This window comes from Phascolarctos cinereus, unplaced genomic scaffold (assembly GCF_003287225.1).
Source record: "Phascolarctos cinereus isolate Bilbo 61053 unplaced genomic scaffold, phaCin_HiC Scaffold_4;HRSCAF=312, whole genome shotgun sequence".
In the NCBI taxonomy this organism is placed as follows: domain Eukaryota; kingdom Metazoa; phylum Chordata; class Mammalia; order Diprotodontia; family Phascolarctidae; genus Phascolarctos; species Phascolarctos cinereus.
The window spans coordinates 308,143,920-308,162,912 of record NW_027555847.1 but is presented as its reverse complement, the minus strand read 5'-3'; the positions used below and the strand labels follow the sequence as shown (position 1 = coordinate 308,162,912).

At 38.9% G+C, this 18,993-nt stretch overlaps 1 long non-coding RNA gene across 1 annotated transcript; it reads left to right on the top strand.

Moving 5' to 3' along the window:
• Positions 1–8,497: 8,497 nt before the first annotated feature.
• On the top strand, positions 8,498–13,919 carry LOC144456670 (uncharacterized). Its single transcript, XR_013485685.1, has 4 exons — positions 8,498–8,857; positions 9,639–9,947; positions 11,319–11,431; positions 11,568–13,919. It is a non-coding gene; the product is annotated as an uncharacterized LOC144456670 (long non-coding RNA).
• Positions 13,920–18,993: the final 5,074 nt, after the last annotated feature.

Here is an 18,993-nt window from a genome sequence, read left to right as displayed (position 1 = left end):
ATTGTACACAGTAACAGCCACATTGTGCAATGATTAACTATGATAGACTTAGCTCTTTTCAGCAATACAACGATCCAACACAATTTCAAAAAACTCATGATGGAAAATGCTATCCATATCCAGAGAAAGAACTATGGAGTCTGAATGCAAATTAAAGCATACCATTTTACTTTTTTTTGTTTTTTTGTATTTTATTCATGGCTTTTCCCTTTTATTCTGTTTCTTTTTTCACAACATGACTAATGTGGAAGTATGTTTAACATGATTGCACATGTATAATCTATATCATATTGCTTGCCATCTTGGGGAGGGGAAAAGGGAGAGAGAAAAAATTGCAAGTCAAAATCTTATTTTTGAAAACTACCTTTACGTTTAATTGGAAAAAAATAAAATACTATTTACCAAAAAAAAAAAATGTGGCTGAAAGTGTAGCACGAGATATCTTGAACTGGATATGCAATAGAGAAATTAAAGAGGCCAAAATAGTACTCATTATTTTTCACCATAAACCCTCCCCTACCCCCATTTTCCTTAATAGTGTAGAGAGCAAAATCATTCTCCCAGTCCTTCAGGCTCACAACCTAGAAAATCATCATGGATTCTTCATTATCTCTTACCCCCCATATAGAAGCTGTTGCCAAGGCCTATTGCTTTCACCTTTGAGACATCTCTCGAATTCACTCCCTACTCTCTTCTGACACTGCCACCACCCTAGCACAGGCCATCATCATCTCACATTTGGACTATTGGAGTGGCTGCTGGAGGGTCTGCCTGCCTCAAATGTCTCCTCACTTCAATCCAAGTATTTAGTTATCAAAGTATTTTTCCTAAAGTTCAGGTCCAACCATGTCATACTCCTCCCCGCCCCCTTCAATAAACTCCAATGGCTTCCTATTGCTAAAATCCTTTGTTTGACATTCAAAGCCCTTTATAATCTACCCTCAACCCCCTTCCAGTCTTCTTACACCTTATTCCTGCCATGTCTTTTCTGATCTAGTGACATTTGCCTTCTGGCTGTTCTACAGGTATTCCACAAGGATACTTTCCCAACCTCTCTTAATTCTAGTGCTTTCACTCTGTTAATTATTTCCTATTTTTCCTGTATGTATCTTGTTTGTATATATTTGTTTGCATGTTGTCTCCCCCATTATTTTATAAGCTCCATAAAGGCAGGGACTGTCTTTTCTCTCTTTTTGTATGGAAAGGCTCTCCTACTTGTTAGGCTTCTATATTCATCCTAGAAGAAAAGCCTTTAAATAAAAGAATCTATCTCTTAGCCCAACACACTGAAGATTTCATTGAAACAGCCTTTGTTAATATATTTATGTCTTATTTTTCCAAAAATTGAAAGATGATTGACTATGGTCTTTTCAGTAAATATATAAAAAGCAACAAAAACTTGTAACTGAGATTTTTTTTTAAACATGTGAAAATCTAGTTAGGTCCCAAAGTAAGATTAAGGGAATAATAATGTATAGTAAAGGCCTTAGAATTAAAAGTAAACCAAGTCCTATTTGAGCCTAGTTGCCTAAAATGGAAAGCTAAATCAAAAGTAGTACTGAATGAGAAGGTTTCCTTAAGCCAGTGTCTGGGTTTATGAATTCACAGCCTAACTGCATGCTCTCGGCCTATAGCTTTTTTCTCCACTTATTGCTCAGCCTGGTCTTCCTCTTCCTGGAAAGTGAGTGGTTTTGCTCTGTTCAACAAAAATATTTCTATTTCTCTCATTAAATACAAGCTCTGAAGCATATGTTGTTTTAAGTTTGGAAATACTTCGCTTATTAATTGCTGACAGAATGCTTCAGTGACTCAGCTCATGAAAGAAATCTGATAGACTTATTGATTTGTATTCAAGCTTTGAAATGAAGGTAAAAGCTTCTCCTTTTCCTACGAGTAATGGAGAGATTAAGGGCAGAAGTTGTCCCAGCTATCATTGTCTGGTATTGATAAACCAGTCTTTGTTGTTGCTGTCTTCCCTCCAGGCACATGAATGAATATTGTTTCTTCCTCCCCCATCCCCCACCTCCATTTATTCTCATCAAAGCATATGGACAGTCAGACAATTTTTGAAATGGGAACAAAATAGAGCTGATAAGCATGGGCCTATAAGTACATTCACAGCATCGCAGAGGCTGGCTACCACCAATATAAAGGGCTTGAGGAAAAAGGGAGGAACCTAGAACAATTAACAACATTGGCCCCCTGGATTTGTGGAAATGAGTCGTTCTGAATGTCTTCATGGGAAAATTCATTATGAAATTATCCACTTTGATTAATTAAACTCTGACACAGGGATGGAGTTATGGCTTTCTGTTTGTACCAAGGACAGATGGGTAGATGTCTCTGTTCCAACAATCCTGACCTTCCTCCTGAAGGCTGCGTTCCTCTGGCTTGTGTATATGGGAGCAATATCCTAGGATGATTATCTTCATTGTGCACAACATCAAGCATTTACTAAGCAGGATTATTTGCCAGGCTTTGTGCCAAGAACTAGAGATACAAAGAAAGGCAAAAACAAGGTCCCTGCCCTTCAGGAGCTCACACTCTAATAGGGATGGCAACCTACAAACAACTATGTACGTATAAGATAAAGCCAGCATCAGTAGAAGGTGATCTCAGAAGGAATGCACTAGAAGTGCAGGTATATGTGTGGGAGACCAGGAAACACATTTTGCAGGTGAACTGAACTGAATCTTGAAGGAAGCCAGGAGGTAGAGGTGAGCAGAAAGTGCATTTTCCAGTATAGCAAAGGGACAGCTGTTGAAGAAGCAAGGACCCAGGAGATGGAGTGTTGTGTGTGAGGAATAGCAAGGATCCCAGGGTATCTGGATCATTACATGTATAGAAGGAAGTAATGTGTAAGAAGACTGGAAAGAAGGTAACAATGGGTCATCTTGTGAAGGCCAAACAGAGAATTTTATATTTGTTCCTGGAGGTACTAGGTAGTCAGTTGAGTTTATTGAGCAGACATAAAGTGGAGATAAGAGCAGTAACTGATAGTCTCCAGAGTTGAATCCTATATAAACCATTCCCCACAGACTCAAGATGGGGCAGATTTTAAGGAAATCATTTATTTCTTTCAATAAGTATTGCTCACTGCTTAGTAGGCCCCATTTATACTAGAGATAAGTAATGATTAGACCCAGGGATTTCATTTAAATTCTACCTTCCTCATTCTAGAGCACGCATTTATAATTTGGAATATGATTTTTTGTATCATCCGTGACACCTAAGTTAGTACTTTGCATGTTGTAAGTAGAGCTGTCCAAAAGTGGAATGGAATCTCTCGAGAGTGGTGGGTTCTCCCTCCTTGGAGATCTTTAGGCAACTGTCAGATGGTTGGGATTTCTTTTGTAGTGTTGGACTGGCAGGCTGCTGGGGTCTCCTCCACCTCTCAAATTCTGTGATTCTGCAAAGTATTTAACATGACCAAGAAGCGCTAGCACATAATAGGTGTTCAATAAATGTTTGTTCATTTTATTCAGAATTTTTATGTGGATAAATGAAAGTTTCAGAAGGAAGCACTAGATTCCATAAAACTGTCATTTTCTGAAAATCTTTGTCAGCGTCTCATAAAAGTACAGATAAGAAGACAAAGATTTTCAAGTAAGTTTTTTTTTCAAGTTTTCAAGTATTTTTACAGCTCATATCTTACAAATTGGGTTATTTTTACTTACTGTAATTGAACTTCCAATCCACTGATTAGGTTTTATATCTCCTTGGAGCACAATTGGACAAGTCCCCCAGGCTTGGATGAAGGTTCCTTACACTCACCTCGTAATGGAAAGATTACAAGTAACCTGTGTTCATATCTGTTCTGCTCAGGCAAATCATTTACCCTTGCCCCTGTAATTTGGGAGGGAGGGATGTTTTTGTTGCTGGACAGCTAAGTGGCACAGTGGATAGAACACCAGGCCTGGAGTCAGGAAGACTTATCTTCCTGAGTTCAATTCTGGCCTTAGACACTTACTAGCTGTGTGACCCTGGGCAAGTCAGTTAACTCTGTTTGCCTTGGTTTCCTTATGTATAAAATTATGTGGAGAAGGAACTTGGAAACCACTCCATTATCTTTGCCAAGAAAACCCTAAAATGGGGTCAATGGGGTTATTGTGAAGATCAAAGTAGACAATGCTATTTGTAGTAGTAATAAAAAATAAATTAAGGCCACATCAATTACAGTTCTCCCAAGCAAGCTATTTATCCTCTTAAGGACCCATGAATTACTACCAAGTCATTCTAGAATTTTTTTGCTTAATAGCAAAAAAAAAAATAGCATTTAATAATGCCTGCCTGGAAAGCATTTACCTCTTTATTAGTGTTAGAAAAATGATGGTGTAATCAATCATAATTGATCATCATTCTAAGCTCCCACTGCTCAATCATTCCTGTGCAAAGAAATCTAGGAAGAAATGGATTTTGGCTTCCAAAATTTTGTTTTGGGGTGCTTGAAACACTCACTTTGCTATATGCAAACAGTGAAGAAATACTGGGAGGCAAGACCACTGATTAATCCAACCACAAGCCAACCGCAAGCAGGTGGCCTTCCAACATTGATTCTGACACCGTCACCAGGATAACATTAGAAAGCAGCGCTCAGTGCGTAGCAGATTGGAGCATGTGTGTGTGTATAGTATGAAGGTGCTATAGGGTAATAACTTCATCAGTATTCAATGTAGAAAAAGTAAAATAAAGGCTTTACTGTGTTTGACTGATAGTTTATTTTGAAAGAGACATTGGGATTATCATTGAGTGTCATTCATCTAGGCCTCTTTGGGCCCGTTCCCATGAAAAATCAAGACAGCTAGAAATAATGAAGAAAAGCATGCAGTTCCTTGCCCTAACTTGGAAACACTTGGTTTTAAAATTTCATATTGAAAATTAGTTTCAATATAGCATTCTTTTGTATTTTTTGTGGAATATATATGTGTGCATCTGGTGTATATTTAAGGCAGAAGGCTGTCATGGAGACTGTGAACACCCAAATAATTGCCTTCTTATCAAGAGAGTTCCCAGCCCTATAAACCTTCAGATCCAGCTCGTCTTTCTTCAGAGCTTTTCAGTGAATGGGAGGGCTCCTGTCTCTGTCTTCAAATTAAAGGCAGTGTGTGGAGCTGCCACATTGGGTGCTAATGAAGTCTCTCAGACTAATCTCCACAGTAATAAGAACTGGGATCTGCCACTCACTTTTCCCAGGAGGTAATAGTTCACACACCATTACGTTGCTCCATTAAAATAACTTCTTAGCGGGGTGGGTTGTCTGCTACTAGTCATTAGGAAGGTGTGACCAAAGAGGCAGAGTTGAGCAAATGATGCAATTTCATTTTAATTGTTTTCCATTTTACTTTTATGGCTGAATATGCACCCACTGTGTAAAATGCAGACATTTTATAGAGATCCTGTGTATCATATTAGTAGGAAAGGATAAATGAAATGATGAAATTTCAGTGATTAAGGGAATTTTTTAAAAGGTGGGACCCACAAATATCCTGATTCATGTGTCTGAAAATAATTGTGCTTTATTATTGCTCTGCCTCCCATCATCCTTACCTCAGAAATATTTTACTTGTGACATGTGACTTTTGTATCAAAGTCTAATGCCAAAGAAACACTGGCGAGTCTCATAAGGTTGGCATTTAGGAGGGAAAATCTGGAGATGCTAAAAAGCAATGGGGTAGTTGCTTTGGCAGCTGAGCCACCAAATCAATGTTACAACCAGTTACTGATCATTTTGACCATATCTCTGTGAAGGTACCATCCTTTGCATACAGAAATGAAGCTTGCTCCCTATCCAAGTGTGGCATGCTTTCCCAGCGGTGGTGACAGATTCGTGCTGAGCCATTCACACACTCTTCCTAGGCCTTCTTTGTGTTCAAGGTCATGCATTTGGGAGATGGATAGCTGAGAGTAGGCTTATAGTATCTGGCTGCTGGACAGAATTTTTCTCTTTGTGAAGTTAACTGATGCACGAGGAAATTGAGCCCATAACTTTGGCCTCATTAGCACTGCCTCATTAGCACCATGTTCTAGCCAACTGTGTTAATTGACCCAGACTAGTGGCCTAATTATGAATAGTGTTAGGTCCTCAACTTAATTAGCTTGCCTTTGGAGATACCTCTCCAATAAAACTTTGCATATATGCTAGCAATCAACAACAAAAGCAGATTTTACAACCTTACACAACTATTTGAATATAATTTCCCAGAATTAGAATTCACCAGTTAATCACCAATTAGAAAAGAATAATGAATTATAAAATTTTAAGGTATGTAATTAGGGTTTCTTCTTAGAGGTAATAAGGGAAATGGTTTTAGAGAGTTCAATTTTGTCATAACAAAAAATTAATTATTAATATTAACAAATTTCTGTACAAATTTGAATTTGAATTAAAAATATGATTATACCTTCATTGCTCTGGGCATTGTAGCTATTAAATATGGAGAAGATATGTATGGAAAAGTTTAATAGTATTATGGAACATTTAGTAGGCTCTGTAGTTTTTCCCTTATCTTTTACAAACTACAGCTTTCTTGATTCACAGATTGCAGTTACACATTTTTTTTTCACTTTTTTCATTTTTCACTTAGGGCAAGCCGGTCAGAATTGAGTCTCCTCCTCTCCTCCACTTTGGGGTGTGACTTCTTAAAGGAAGAGTCAACCCCAGGACACAGTGCTAAAGGACTGGCTATTGACAAGATGACAGGAAAGGGTGCAGCCAGCAAAGGCAAGACTACTCTGAGAGATCACTATTGACCCTCCCTAGGCCAGGGTACCAGTGGCCCCATGACAGCACTGACAAGTTCCCTATGTATTTTATAAGAATAAGAATATCAACACTCATTTAGATAGCATTTTAATATTTGTAAATACTTTACATACGTTATCTCATTTCATCCTTGTGAGATGAAGCCAACAGACATTATTATTATTATCTCTACTTTACAGATAAGGAAACTGAAGCTAACAGATTAAGTAACGCCCACTATTCAGCTAATGTCAGATGAAAAATTTGAATAGAAAATCTCCATTCTCCCTGTCTAACCCTGGATCCACTACATCAGGGGTTCAGGAGCATAAAAACTGAAAGTATTTGGCCAGTTGATATCAGGCATAAAAATTTTGGTAAACTCTTTTCTCCTTTATTAATGTCATAGTCCTGGGTTATTTGGCAATGGGGAAGGAAGGTAGAAAGAAAGGAATGAAGGGGAAAAGGAGGGAGGGAGGAGGAAGAAAGGAAGGAAGGAGGAAGGAAGGAGGGAAAGAAAAAAGGAAAGAAGGAGGTAGGGAGGGAGAAGGAAGGAAGGAAGGAAGGAAGAAAGGAAGGAAGGAAGTACAATTTTGAAATTCTGAGAGGCAGCATGGCAGAGTAGATAGAGGGTTAGCCACTTAATATTTTCTCTTATTTCTTGTCATCTGCTATTTTCATATGACAAATCACATGCAGTGGCTTTTTATTTAAAATTCTTTCATTCAATTCACAGATAACAGATTTCAATTACAAAGTAGAAAAAGGCGTATTGCGTCTCGATAAATTTTTTTTTACGATGCCAGAAAAAAATAAGATAATTTTGCAAAAATAAGATCTTTGGTCATCACATATATATATAACTACCAACTAAATTTTAATAGCTGACTGAACAAATATGTTCCCAATGCACTGTATAATCAAAACAAAACAAAACAACACAAATTAACCAAGGCTTAAAGACTTCAATGACCAAAAATGAGATGAAAGTATACAAACTTGGGTATACATATTTTTAATTAAATTACATAATATGTGTTTACACACATGCTACACAGTCTAATGTATAATACCTACCTATGAACCTATGTAGTTGTGTGCATGAATGTATATCCATAATACATGTATATGCACATATATGCGAACTTGTAGCTTGGGAGTCCAACAATTTTGGGGGGGATTCCTGTCATGAGGGGAAGGGAGAGAAATCTCCTCTTCCTCAGTGGCTGTGGCAACTGCTCCCACTTGACAATAAGAGAATATGCTTATCTAGGGGAGCCTAAGAATGGATCTTAGGGCTCAAACTGCCTCTTCTGCTTTGTATTTCTTTACTTTAGCACAGGTGACCAAGTAGCAATCCTGAAATGAATGTTTTCAGCCTCAGTGGCCATCTTTTGATTTGGAGAGGTTAGGAGTGCCTGGGTCCACATGCTAGTTGCCCAGAGGAGATACCCTCTGAAACAACTCAGATGATATGACCACTGACAGTCCATTGAGTGAGAGAATCCTCCTTCTCAGGGGCCAGTCCTCTTTGACCCAGCCCCTCAATACAGAGCTGGGGGATAAATAGGGCAACCAGTCAGGAGGCTTTGTTCAGAAATGCCTTTATTCAAAGGGTAAGGTCAATGCTCTTGCATGTTCCATTGAATGGCCACTGCTATGTGCGTGTGTTTATACATATATATTCATGTATACATATATACAGTCATATATGTATATACAAAATATATATAACTAACACAGATACATGCATATATCTGTTAGTTATATCGGTGTATATCTAGATACACGTGTGTCAAATGTGTCTCTGCTCTGTGACCTTGAGCAACTCATCCAGCTCATCTTTAAAAAAAAAAATCTACTTTTAGTTTTTCTACCTGCTGTTGAGGTGCCAGACAAAATTAGGCTTTTTTTTTTTGTCAAGTTCTTCAGGCTCCCTACCATTCAATCAAGTTTTGTGTCCAAGATATTGTCAATGCAAAAGTGATGAGGATCCCACAATCACCAAGAAGGAACTTTTGGTGCAGAAATTGCATGAGACAAAATCAATTTCTGGCTGAACAAAAGCTGAATTTTTGAATGGGAGAATCTGGTGAGACAAGCAGCAATAACAAAGTAAGTTCCCATTATTGATCTTTGCTAGAAACTGGAAGTGGGGATGTATGGGAACACAAATGCAAGAGAAGAGCTGAGATTTTCTTTTGCTTTGCAACAACAAAAAAGTGTTTGTTCAGAGGAAGCCTGTGTTTGTCGTGAAGGACAGTGAAGAGGAAAGCTGGAGTGGGGTTGCTCTGGCTGGAGGGGGGCAGAGAAGCACATACCAGAAGTTCAAAGGATGCTTGTGGATGTCCAATATCACTAAATCAACTGAAAAGGAGATTTCCATATAAAATATTTCCTCAGGAGGAGTGGAGAGAGGGGGAAATGCTGCCTGTTGATGAATTATTGGCTCAGAAAGGACTTAATTTTCCTTTATTACTGATGAGTCATTGGGCTTATTTGTTCTGGGGCAGGGGGAGCTTCCTCCTTGTTTCCCACTCTCTTGAAATTCCTTCTTTCCATTAATAACCTATCCCTGGAAGCAATAAGGACAAGCTGCCTAAATAAGCATCCTACTTCCAGACTGAAGTAGGAACTTATGGAAAAGCACAAAGACGACTCAGTTTCCTAGATTAATTTTCAAGGCTGCTGATCTAAGAATAAGAAATGCATTTTTACAGAACAAATGTCTAAGAAACCCAAGGCAATATGGAGGTAGCATGTAATCACTAGTATTGACCATCTGGTCTTATATGGTCCAAATTTGCTTAGGATTGGATCCATTCTAATTCAATCCAATCCAATCCAACAAGCATTTTTTAATACAATTTCTGTTGATACCTTTTTGTTTTCACAGCACAATTATTTCTGAATATACCCTACCCCTGGGCAGGTAAGTGACATAGTGGATATAATGCTAGATCTGGAATCAGGAAGACCTGAGTTCAAATTTGGTCTCAGACACTTACTAGCTGTGTGACCCTGGGCAAATATCTGCCTCAGTTTCTTCATCTGTAAAATGGGCTGGAATGAACTGGAGGAGGAAATGGCAAGCCACTCTAGTATCTTTGCCAAGAAAACCCCAACTGGGGCCATGAAGAGTCAAACACAACTGAGACAACTGAACAACAACAACAACAACAACAACGTACCCTTCCCGTACCTGGTGAGCTTTTCCTTGTGTAATCTATAGTTGTCAATGTAGAGTATAAGGTGGTGAGGAGGGGCAAGGTCTGTGGTCTCTTCACTTCTCCTTCCTAGCCAGAAAGGGGGTTGGGTTGAGACCCTCACATTCTGTCTACCTCTGTCAACTGGGCTGGCTAAGACTTCCCTTCCTCACCTCTTCTAGATCCTACCTTTTCTCCAAAGAAAGGGAAGAAGGGGATTAAGCCTTCCAGAAGAGGTAAACCTAGCAAATGAGCTCTTTCTTTTAGAAGAAATCTGAAGGAACCATCAATTCCAAGTTATAAGGTTCAGTTTATTGGGAGATTTATAGAATCATTCACAAGACAAAACTATAGTTGAGTGACCCAGGGGTCATTTGCCCTCTAAGCCAGAAACCCATCAATGCTCTGATCTCAAACAAAGACATACCCAAAGAAAATGGGAGCAAACTCATTTATAAAAGTTGAATCAGGTTACTAACTACCATTAGCAATGGAGGAGTTTGGGGAGGGAGATAGGAATTGACATTTGATTGATTTTTTAGCTCCAATTAAGAGATTTGAGATGGAGCAAGAATGGTGCATCTAATGCTGGATTCTGTGGACTAGGAATAATTACCAAGATTTAGGCTACCTCCTAGGCTGGTCAATGACTCCGGTGAATGAGGCTTTTAGCCCTGTTGTGTGCTGAACACCAATCATATCACTCATCTGCACAACTCTCTCTGTGCCAGTTCTCCACCATCTTCCCTAGTTACCTTCATGCCCCATAAAGAAGTGAGAATACCTTTCTCCTGGCTAAGAAGGGGAAAGACTATATTTCCCATGATGTCCAGGTATCATTCAAAATATTTGCCCCATAAGGTCTTTGGCACTGGCTGCACATGTGGAGGGTTTTACATTCCTGACAATGAATAACATAGAGAAAAAGAAATTTAACAAGATCAACTCATCAACTCTATCTGTCAGTTTAGGCTATATTCCATACACACAGTCTAGTATTTCTGCAAAGAAGGGAGTACATTTTCTCAACCATGCTCTGTAGCCAGGTTTGGCCATAATAATTATGTAGCATTCAGTTTCTTTTTTATGTTCTTTCCATCTATATTTTTATAGTCTTGTTTTTTGTATTCCTGGTTCTATTTACTTATTTCTGTATCAGTTCACATATCTTCCCAGGCTTCTCTGAATTTTTCATCTTGTTATTTTTATAGGGCTGTAATATATTCATGTAAGTGATTTAAGTTATTTCCCAGTTGATGGGCACCCACTTCATTTTTAATTATTCCAAAAAGCATTTTAAATGTTTATTATGTACAAGGCAATGAGCTAATCACTGGGTATATAAAGATAAAACCAATTTCTGTCTTCAGGAAATTTGCATTCCATTGGGGCTATACTAATGGAGGAAGAAGGAGAGAAAAATGGCAAATAAGAGGACCAGGAAAGGGTTGCAATTCCAAGTGACTCCTGAGCAGAGCCTCAGGTAACTTTATTGTTATTTGTCCTTCATTTTGAAGAGTACCAATGGCACATCACAGAGTGATGTCTTATCTCATGCATGAATTAGATTTAAGTGAGGTAGAGTTGTACAATGTCATCAGTCTCACTCTCTCTTCCAGAATCATTGAAGTCCAGTGGTCAAGATGACTGGCAATGGCCTGGGATGCGGTGGACAATGTTGGCATCTTCAGTGTCTGATCAAGCTCTAAGCGTTGTTGGAACAAATTCTTCTCATCTGCCCATTCCACTGGGGACATCTTCATATGTTTGGGGTAGATACCTCTCTCCTCCAACTCACTGATGGGTCTGAGGCCTGTCACTTACCCTCAACCTGGTTTAACCTGCCTGCTGAGATGGTTTATGGGGATGTGGCCACTGCACATACTATAGCTTCTTGAAAAATGCTTGTCAAGCCCTCATATCAAAGACATGGGTCCTCCTGAATACCCCAAGTCCTGAGTGACTCCTGAGCAGTCTTGGGTTACCTAAGAATTCTAAAAAAAGGTGAGGAAGGAGTATTATAGACATGAAGGACAACCTGTGGAAAGGCAAAGAAAAACTTTTCTACACCTCTAAGTGTAACAACATATGTGATTAAGTAAAGGATTAGTGAGTAGGTAGTTCACAGAGGAGCCATTAATTTTGCTTGTTGCCAATATGTTTTAAAATTTATGTAGCACCAACTATATTCCATTCACTGTGCTACAAATATTATCTCCTTTGATCTTCACATCAACTCTGTGAGGTAGATAATGTTATCCCCATTTTACAGTTGAGGAAACTGAAGCGGATGGAAATTGAGTGACTTGCCCAAGGTCACACAGCCAGGGCATATCCGAAGCTGAACTTGAACTTTGGTCTTCCTGATTCTAGGCCCAGTACTCTAGCCACTGGACAGCCTAGCTGCCATATGAAAAGATAGAGAAGTTTAGTTTGCTCCACTTTTCCAGAACAATCTACTAGATCAGGGGTGGCCATGTGTGCTCGTCTAGGTCCTTGGACACAGCCTTTTGACTGAGTCCACATTTTACAGAATACATTTTTTTAGTAAGGGGATTTGTTCTGTGAAGTTTGGATTCAGTCAAAGGGCTGCACTTGAGGACCTGGAGGGACATATGTGGCCTTGAGGTGCAGGTTCCCCACCCCTGTGCTAGATTGGCTAGTTCTTCAGTGATTTATAATAGAACCTTTAGAAACTTTCCCTCAACCTATACCCTATATGTGATTAAACCCTTCTTTGTGTATTTTCAGGTCAACACATGGGAAAAATCCAGGCTACAGACTGAAGTGACATTTGAATTATTTCAGAGAGGCCATTAATGTCAAAATATAGTGTACTTTCACACTTTCAGTAAAAACAAATGAAAGTTTAGCTTTCTACAGATAGTGGATTGTAGTTTTAAATCACCAAAGGCCTAGGATTCTTTTGAATATTTTTATTTTAAAAAGAATGATTTTAGAAAAAAGCCCAAGTGTTCTCAAGCATACATAACAAACATTTACTTTTTGTGAAAATAAATTTGTCTTTTCCCATTCAAAAACACTGATTGAACCTCCAAGTTTACCACCATTTGCTTCTATATCAAAGCCAATGCATTAGGCTTGTGAATAGTAACCACAGTACAATTTCCACATTGTGGAAGAAGAGTAATGAGACATGGTGCGCAATGAGATGTTTTCAGACATGGCCAATGTGTTGATTTGTTTTGCATATCTATATTTATTTGTTACGAGGGAGAGTTCTCTGTGGGACAGAAGGGGAGTCTTTGGGAAGTTGCAGTGATATTAAAAAAGAAAAGAGCATGAACAAAACCTATAAGTACTTATTATGCATTCACTACAGTGTGCCAGGTCCTGTGCTGGGCTCTGGGGACACAAAGACAAAGAGCAAACAGTCCCTGCCCTCGAGTAGCTTCCATTCTGTTAGGAGTAGTGACAGGCACCCTTGTGTGGCCTTTCAAACTCTGCTGGTAGACATCTCAGCTCCTATTCTCACTGGCCAATTGGGTCCTCATAAGCATTTTCTCCCAACATCCATCAACCTACTCTGCTCAAAGCTCTTGCTTCCCTTAGAGAGATTAGGTTCAAAATTAAAGTGATTTATATAAAACATTTGCCCCACCAAGTCACTTCCAAATTCTGTACAGGCATGGATAAGTTACCCCTCCATTTGTAGCAAGCAGCATGTGAATGTCAATCCAATGTTGAGTTGTATGGAGGAAACTACTTGGACCTTTACTCTTCATTGGGCTTAATTGTCCACAAACTCTGTCATGGACTTCAGTTCCTGGGCCCTTGGTGCTGTCCTGACCTCTCTCCAGACTTTTCAAAGTTCACAAGATCTGCAATACATTTTCATCTAAGTCGGGAAAGAACAGACAGAACAGGTACAGAAGAAACAGTAGGACCACAAGTCATGACTTCATATCACCAAGGGTGGGGTATAGCCACTGATGCTTTCCCACCCAAAAGCTTGCCACAGTTATTGCTTCCTTACTCCAATGTAGCAATCCAGAAAACAAGGTAGAGTTCTGGAGGTCTTTTGTGTGCGTGCTCAGTTATGATCCAAAACTAATTAAGCCTTTCTTCATCACAAGTGAATAGAAAACAGTCACAGAAGGAAGGAAGGAAATAAGGAAGGAAGGGGGAAAAAAAGGAAGGAAGGAAGAGAAGGAAAAGGAAGAAAGAGGGTGGGAAGGAAATAAGCATTTATTAAGCTCCTACTATATACCACGCTCTGAGCTAAATACCGTACAAATCTTATCCATCATTTAATACAATCATATTGCGAGGTAAGGGTTATCATTATTATTCTGTTTTTACACTTGAGGAAACTGAAGCAGACAGAGGTTAAGTGACTTGCCCAATTATACAGCTAGGAAATGTCTGAGGCAGGATTTGAACTCAGTTCTTCCTAACTCCAGCTTCAGTGCTCTGAGTCACCCAGCTACCTCTACAGGTTAAATACTTGCCTATACTCCAAAAATGTCTATTTTTTTAACCCTCTATCAGGCTGAGAATGCTATGTTTGTTCATAAAGGTTGGTCTAGTCCTTCGTTTACACATAAATGCAAGGTAATTTTTTATTTTATTTTTTATTTTTGGTGAGGGTGAGGTGGGGACAGCACTAACAGCTGGAGTGATCAAGAAAGGCCTTGTATGTGTGTGTGTGTGTGTGTGTGTGTGTGTGTGTGTGTGTGTGTGTGTGATAATATTTGAGCTCATCTTGGAAGGCAATTAGGCAAACATGAAGCAAAGGTACATTCTAGTCATGGCAGGCCAGGCCGTACAAGAGCATGAAGGTAGGAGCTGTAATGTCATGTGTCAGGGACATCAGGGAAGCCAGTTTGGCTGTCCTGGAGAGTGTGTAGAGGGAAGAATATGTAATTATCCTGGAGATATAGGTGGGAACCAGGTCAGAGAGGGCTCTAAATGCCAAATCAAGACATTTGCATTTGGTTTTTCAGGTAGTAAGGAGCTAGGGGAGTTTACTGAGCAGAGGAAGGATGTGACCAGGCCAGTGCTCTAGGAATATCACTTCTGTAGTTATGTGAAGCATGGAGTAGAAAAGGAAGAGACTTGAAGTAGGGAAACCAATTTGGAGCAGAAGATAATAGTTCAGATGACAGCCATAGAAGGGGATGGATGTGAAAAACATTGTGGAGATTGAATATGTGGGGTGAGTTGGCAATAACTATTAATTTTTAAACTTGGGTAACTGGAAAGATGGGAGTGCCCTCAACAGAAAAAGAGAAATTCATAAAAAGGATGTGTTTTAGGGGAAAAAATAATGAGTTTTGTTTAGACACTATATTTCATATGCCAATGGAACATAATCATTCAAAATGTTCAGTAAGCAGTTGGTAAAGAAGGACTGGAACTCAGGAGAAAAACCAAAAGAATAATAAGTGTTTAATAAATGTGTACTGTATGCTAAGCTGTGGTGACACAATATGGAAGCAAGATAGTCCTTAGCCTCAAGGGGCTTACATTCTAATAGGGGAGGAAACACATATCAAGGAGTGGGAGCCAAGAAAAAGAGTTATGGTCTGAAAGTCATAAAAGATGGTGAATAGAACAATAGGGCAGTCAATTAAAATATCCTTTCCAGAGTGGTCAAGCTGATTTGATTATACTTTTTAGAGCAAGACCTGGAAGAGAGGGAAATTACATAGAGTAAGATACTAGAATACTAGCTAGTATCTAGGCTAGGGCTAGACACATAGATTTAGAAATAATCTATTTGGAGGTGATCATTGAATTCTCGGGAGTTGATGTGATTAATGATTAAGAGAGAAGGTATAGAGATGAGAAGAGGGTCCAGGACAGATCTTTGGTGTACACATATAGTTTGGCGGGGGTGGATATATGTGTTGATGAGCCATCAGAGGAGATTGAGAAAGAATGGTGAGATTGGTAAAAGAACAGTGGATAGTGGTGTCATAAAAACTGAGAGGAGAGAGTAAAGGAAGACAATAGTGAGCAGTAGCAAATGCTACAAAGAGGTCATGAATGGGCCATTGGATTGGGCAATTAAAGGTATTTTGTAACTTTGGAGGGAACCATTTCAGTCAACTGTTGAGGTCAGAAGCCAGATTGCAAAATATGTAGAAGTAAAAGGAAAGGAAGTAGAAATAGCCAAGATAGACAGCTTTTTCTATGAGTTGGCTATGATAGGAAAGAAATATTTGATAGCTCAAGGAGATAGTAGTGTCAAAGAGTTTTTGATTCTTTAATATTGAAGAGACATGGATGTGTTTTTATGCAGCAGGAAATGAGCTAGAAGAGAGTAGAAAGATTGAATATTAAAGAGAAAACTGAATGATAATTGGAGTAAACTCCAAAAGAAGCCCTGAGGGGGTGGGATCAAGGGCACAATCAGAGGGGCTGGTCTTGGTAAGGAGAAGGGTCACTTGTGCAGTAAAGAATCAGAGAGTAGGGAATGATGTCAAGAGCTTTGGAAGGGGAGAAGAGGGAGTTTAGTCTTTTTGAAGAAAGGGGACGTTTACTTTGGGTGGCTTGAGAGATAAAGACATTTGTCACAGTTGCTACGGAGAGGAGATAGAGCATTAATAGCGGAATAAATTCAGTCAGACATTAAAAGTATACATTCACAGTAGGGTTCAACTAAAGATGCTAAGAAATGAGAGGCGGCACCTTCTTGATGTAAAAGACTCTTTAAATTCATATTGCTTCTCCAAATGTTTCCTGGTTTCTTGTCACACTTGAACAGCCAATTCAACATAGGACAGCCACCTCATAGAAGTACCTGAAGTGCAAGAACAAGTGAGTTACTTAATGACGCATAAGTTTACATTCAACTGGAGACAAAGGCCTCCTTACAGTTGATCCAATGTGAAGAGGAAAAGACTTCCATTGATCAGCCCACAAAAGGGTTCTCCTTCGCTTCATGTAAGATCAGCCCTTCTAGTTAAATTTTTTAAATATAAATTTGTTTATTTTTAGTTTTCAACATTCACCTCCACAAGTTTTGGAATTCCAAATTTTCACCGCATCTCCCCCTCCCCCCACCCCAAGATGTCATGCATTCTGAATATCCCTTCCCCTAGTCTGTCCTCTCTTCTATCTCTCTCCCCTTCTCTTATCCCCTTCCCCTTCTATTTTCCTGTAGGGCAGGATAGACTTCTGTACCCCATTTCCTATATTTCTTATTTCCCAGTAGCATGTGAAAACATTTTTTTAAAAACATGTTTTTAAAGCTTTAGGTTTCAAATTTTCTCTCTTCCTCCCTCCCCACCCACCCTCATTGAAAAGGCAAGCAACTCAATATAGGTTGTACATGTGCAGTTATGCAAAACACATCCATAGTAGACATGTTGTGAAAAACTAACTCTATTTCCCTTAATCCTATCCTGCCCTCCCATTTATTCTATTCTTTCTTTTGACCCTGTCCCTCCTCAGAAGTATTTACTTCTGATTACCCCCTTTCCCAATCTGCCCTCCTCTCTATCATCCCCCTGTTCTCTTGTGCCCTTCTCCCCCTATTTTCCTGTAGGGTAAGACAGATTTCCATACCCAATTGAATGTGTATGTTATTCCCTCCTTAAGCCAAATCCTATGAGAATAAGATTCACTCATTCCCTCTCACCTTCCCCTGTTTCCCCTTCCACTGAAGAGACTTTTCTTTTCTGTTTTTTTTTGTGAGATAATTTACCCCATTCTACCTCTCCCTTTCTTCTCTGAGTATCATCCTCTCTCATCCCTTAATTTTATTCTCCAGATATGACCCCTTAATCTTCAACTCACCCTGTGCCCTCTATCTATCTATCTACATATACATACATATAATTTTTTTCCTCCAACTACCCTAATACTGACAAAGGTCTCATGAGTTATAAATATCATCTTTCCATGCAGGAATGTAAACAGTTCAATCTTAATAAGTCTCTTATGATTTCTCTTTCCTGTTTACCTCTTCATGTTCCACTGGAGTCCTGTATTTGAAAGTCAAATTTTCTATTCAGCTCTGGTCTTTTCATCAGAATGCTTGAAAGTCCTCTATTTCACTGAATGACCATTTTTTCCCCTGAAGGATTATACTCAGTTTTGCTGGGTAGGTGATTCTTGGTTGTAATCCTATCTCCTTTGCCCTCTGGAATATTATATTCCATGCCCTGCGGTCCTTTAATGTAGAAGCTGCTAAATCTTGTGTTATCCTGATTGTGTTTCCACACTTGAACGTTTCCTTCTGGCAGCTTGTAATATTTTCTCCTTGACCTGGGAACTCTGGAATTTGGCTATAATATTCCTAGGAGTTTTCCTTTGGGGATCTCTTTCAGGAGGAGATCTGTGGATTCTTTCAATTTCTATTTTGCCCTCTGGTTCAAATATCAGGGCAGTTTTCCTTGATAATTTCTTGAAAGATGATGTCTAGGCTCTTTTTTTGATCATGGCTTTCAGATAGTCCAATAATTTTTAAATTCTCTCTCCTGGATCTATTTTCCAGGTCAGTTGTTTTTCCAATGAGATATTTCACATTGTTTTCTAATTTTTCATTCTTTTGGATTTTTCTACTGTGTTGTGATTTCTCATAAAGTCACTATCTTCCAATTGCTCTGTTCTAATTTTTAAGGAAGTATTCAGTAATCTTTTGGACTTCCTTTTCCATTTGGCCAATTTTTCTTTTTAGGGCATTTTTCTCCTCATTGGCTTTTTGGACCTCTTTTGCCATTTGGGTTAGGCTATTTTTTAAGGTATTATTTTCTTCAGTATTTTTTTGGTCTCCTTTAGCAAGCTGTTGACTTGTTTTTCATGATTTTCTTGCATCACTCTCATTTCTCTTCCCAGTTTTTCCTCTACTTCCCTTACTTGCTTCTCAAAATCCCTTTTGAGCTCTTCCAAGGCCTGGGACTGATTCATATTTTTCTTGGAGGCTTTGGATGTAGGAGCTTTGACTTTGTTGTCTTCTTCTGGTTGTATATTTTGATCTTCTTTGTCACCAAAGTAAGATAATATAGTCTGACTCTTTTTGCACTGCTTGCTCATGATCCCGGCCAATTACTTGACTTTTAAACTCTCTATTAA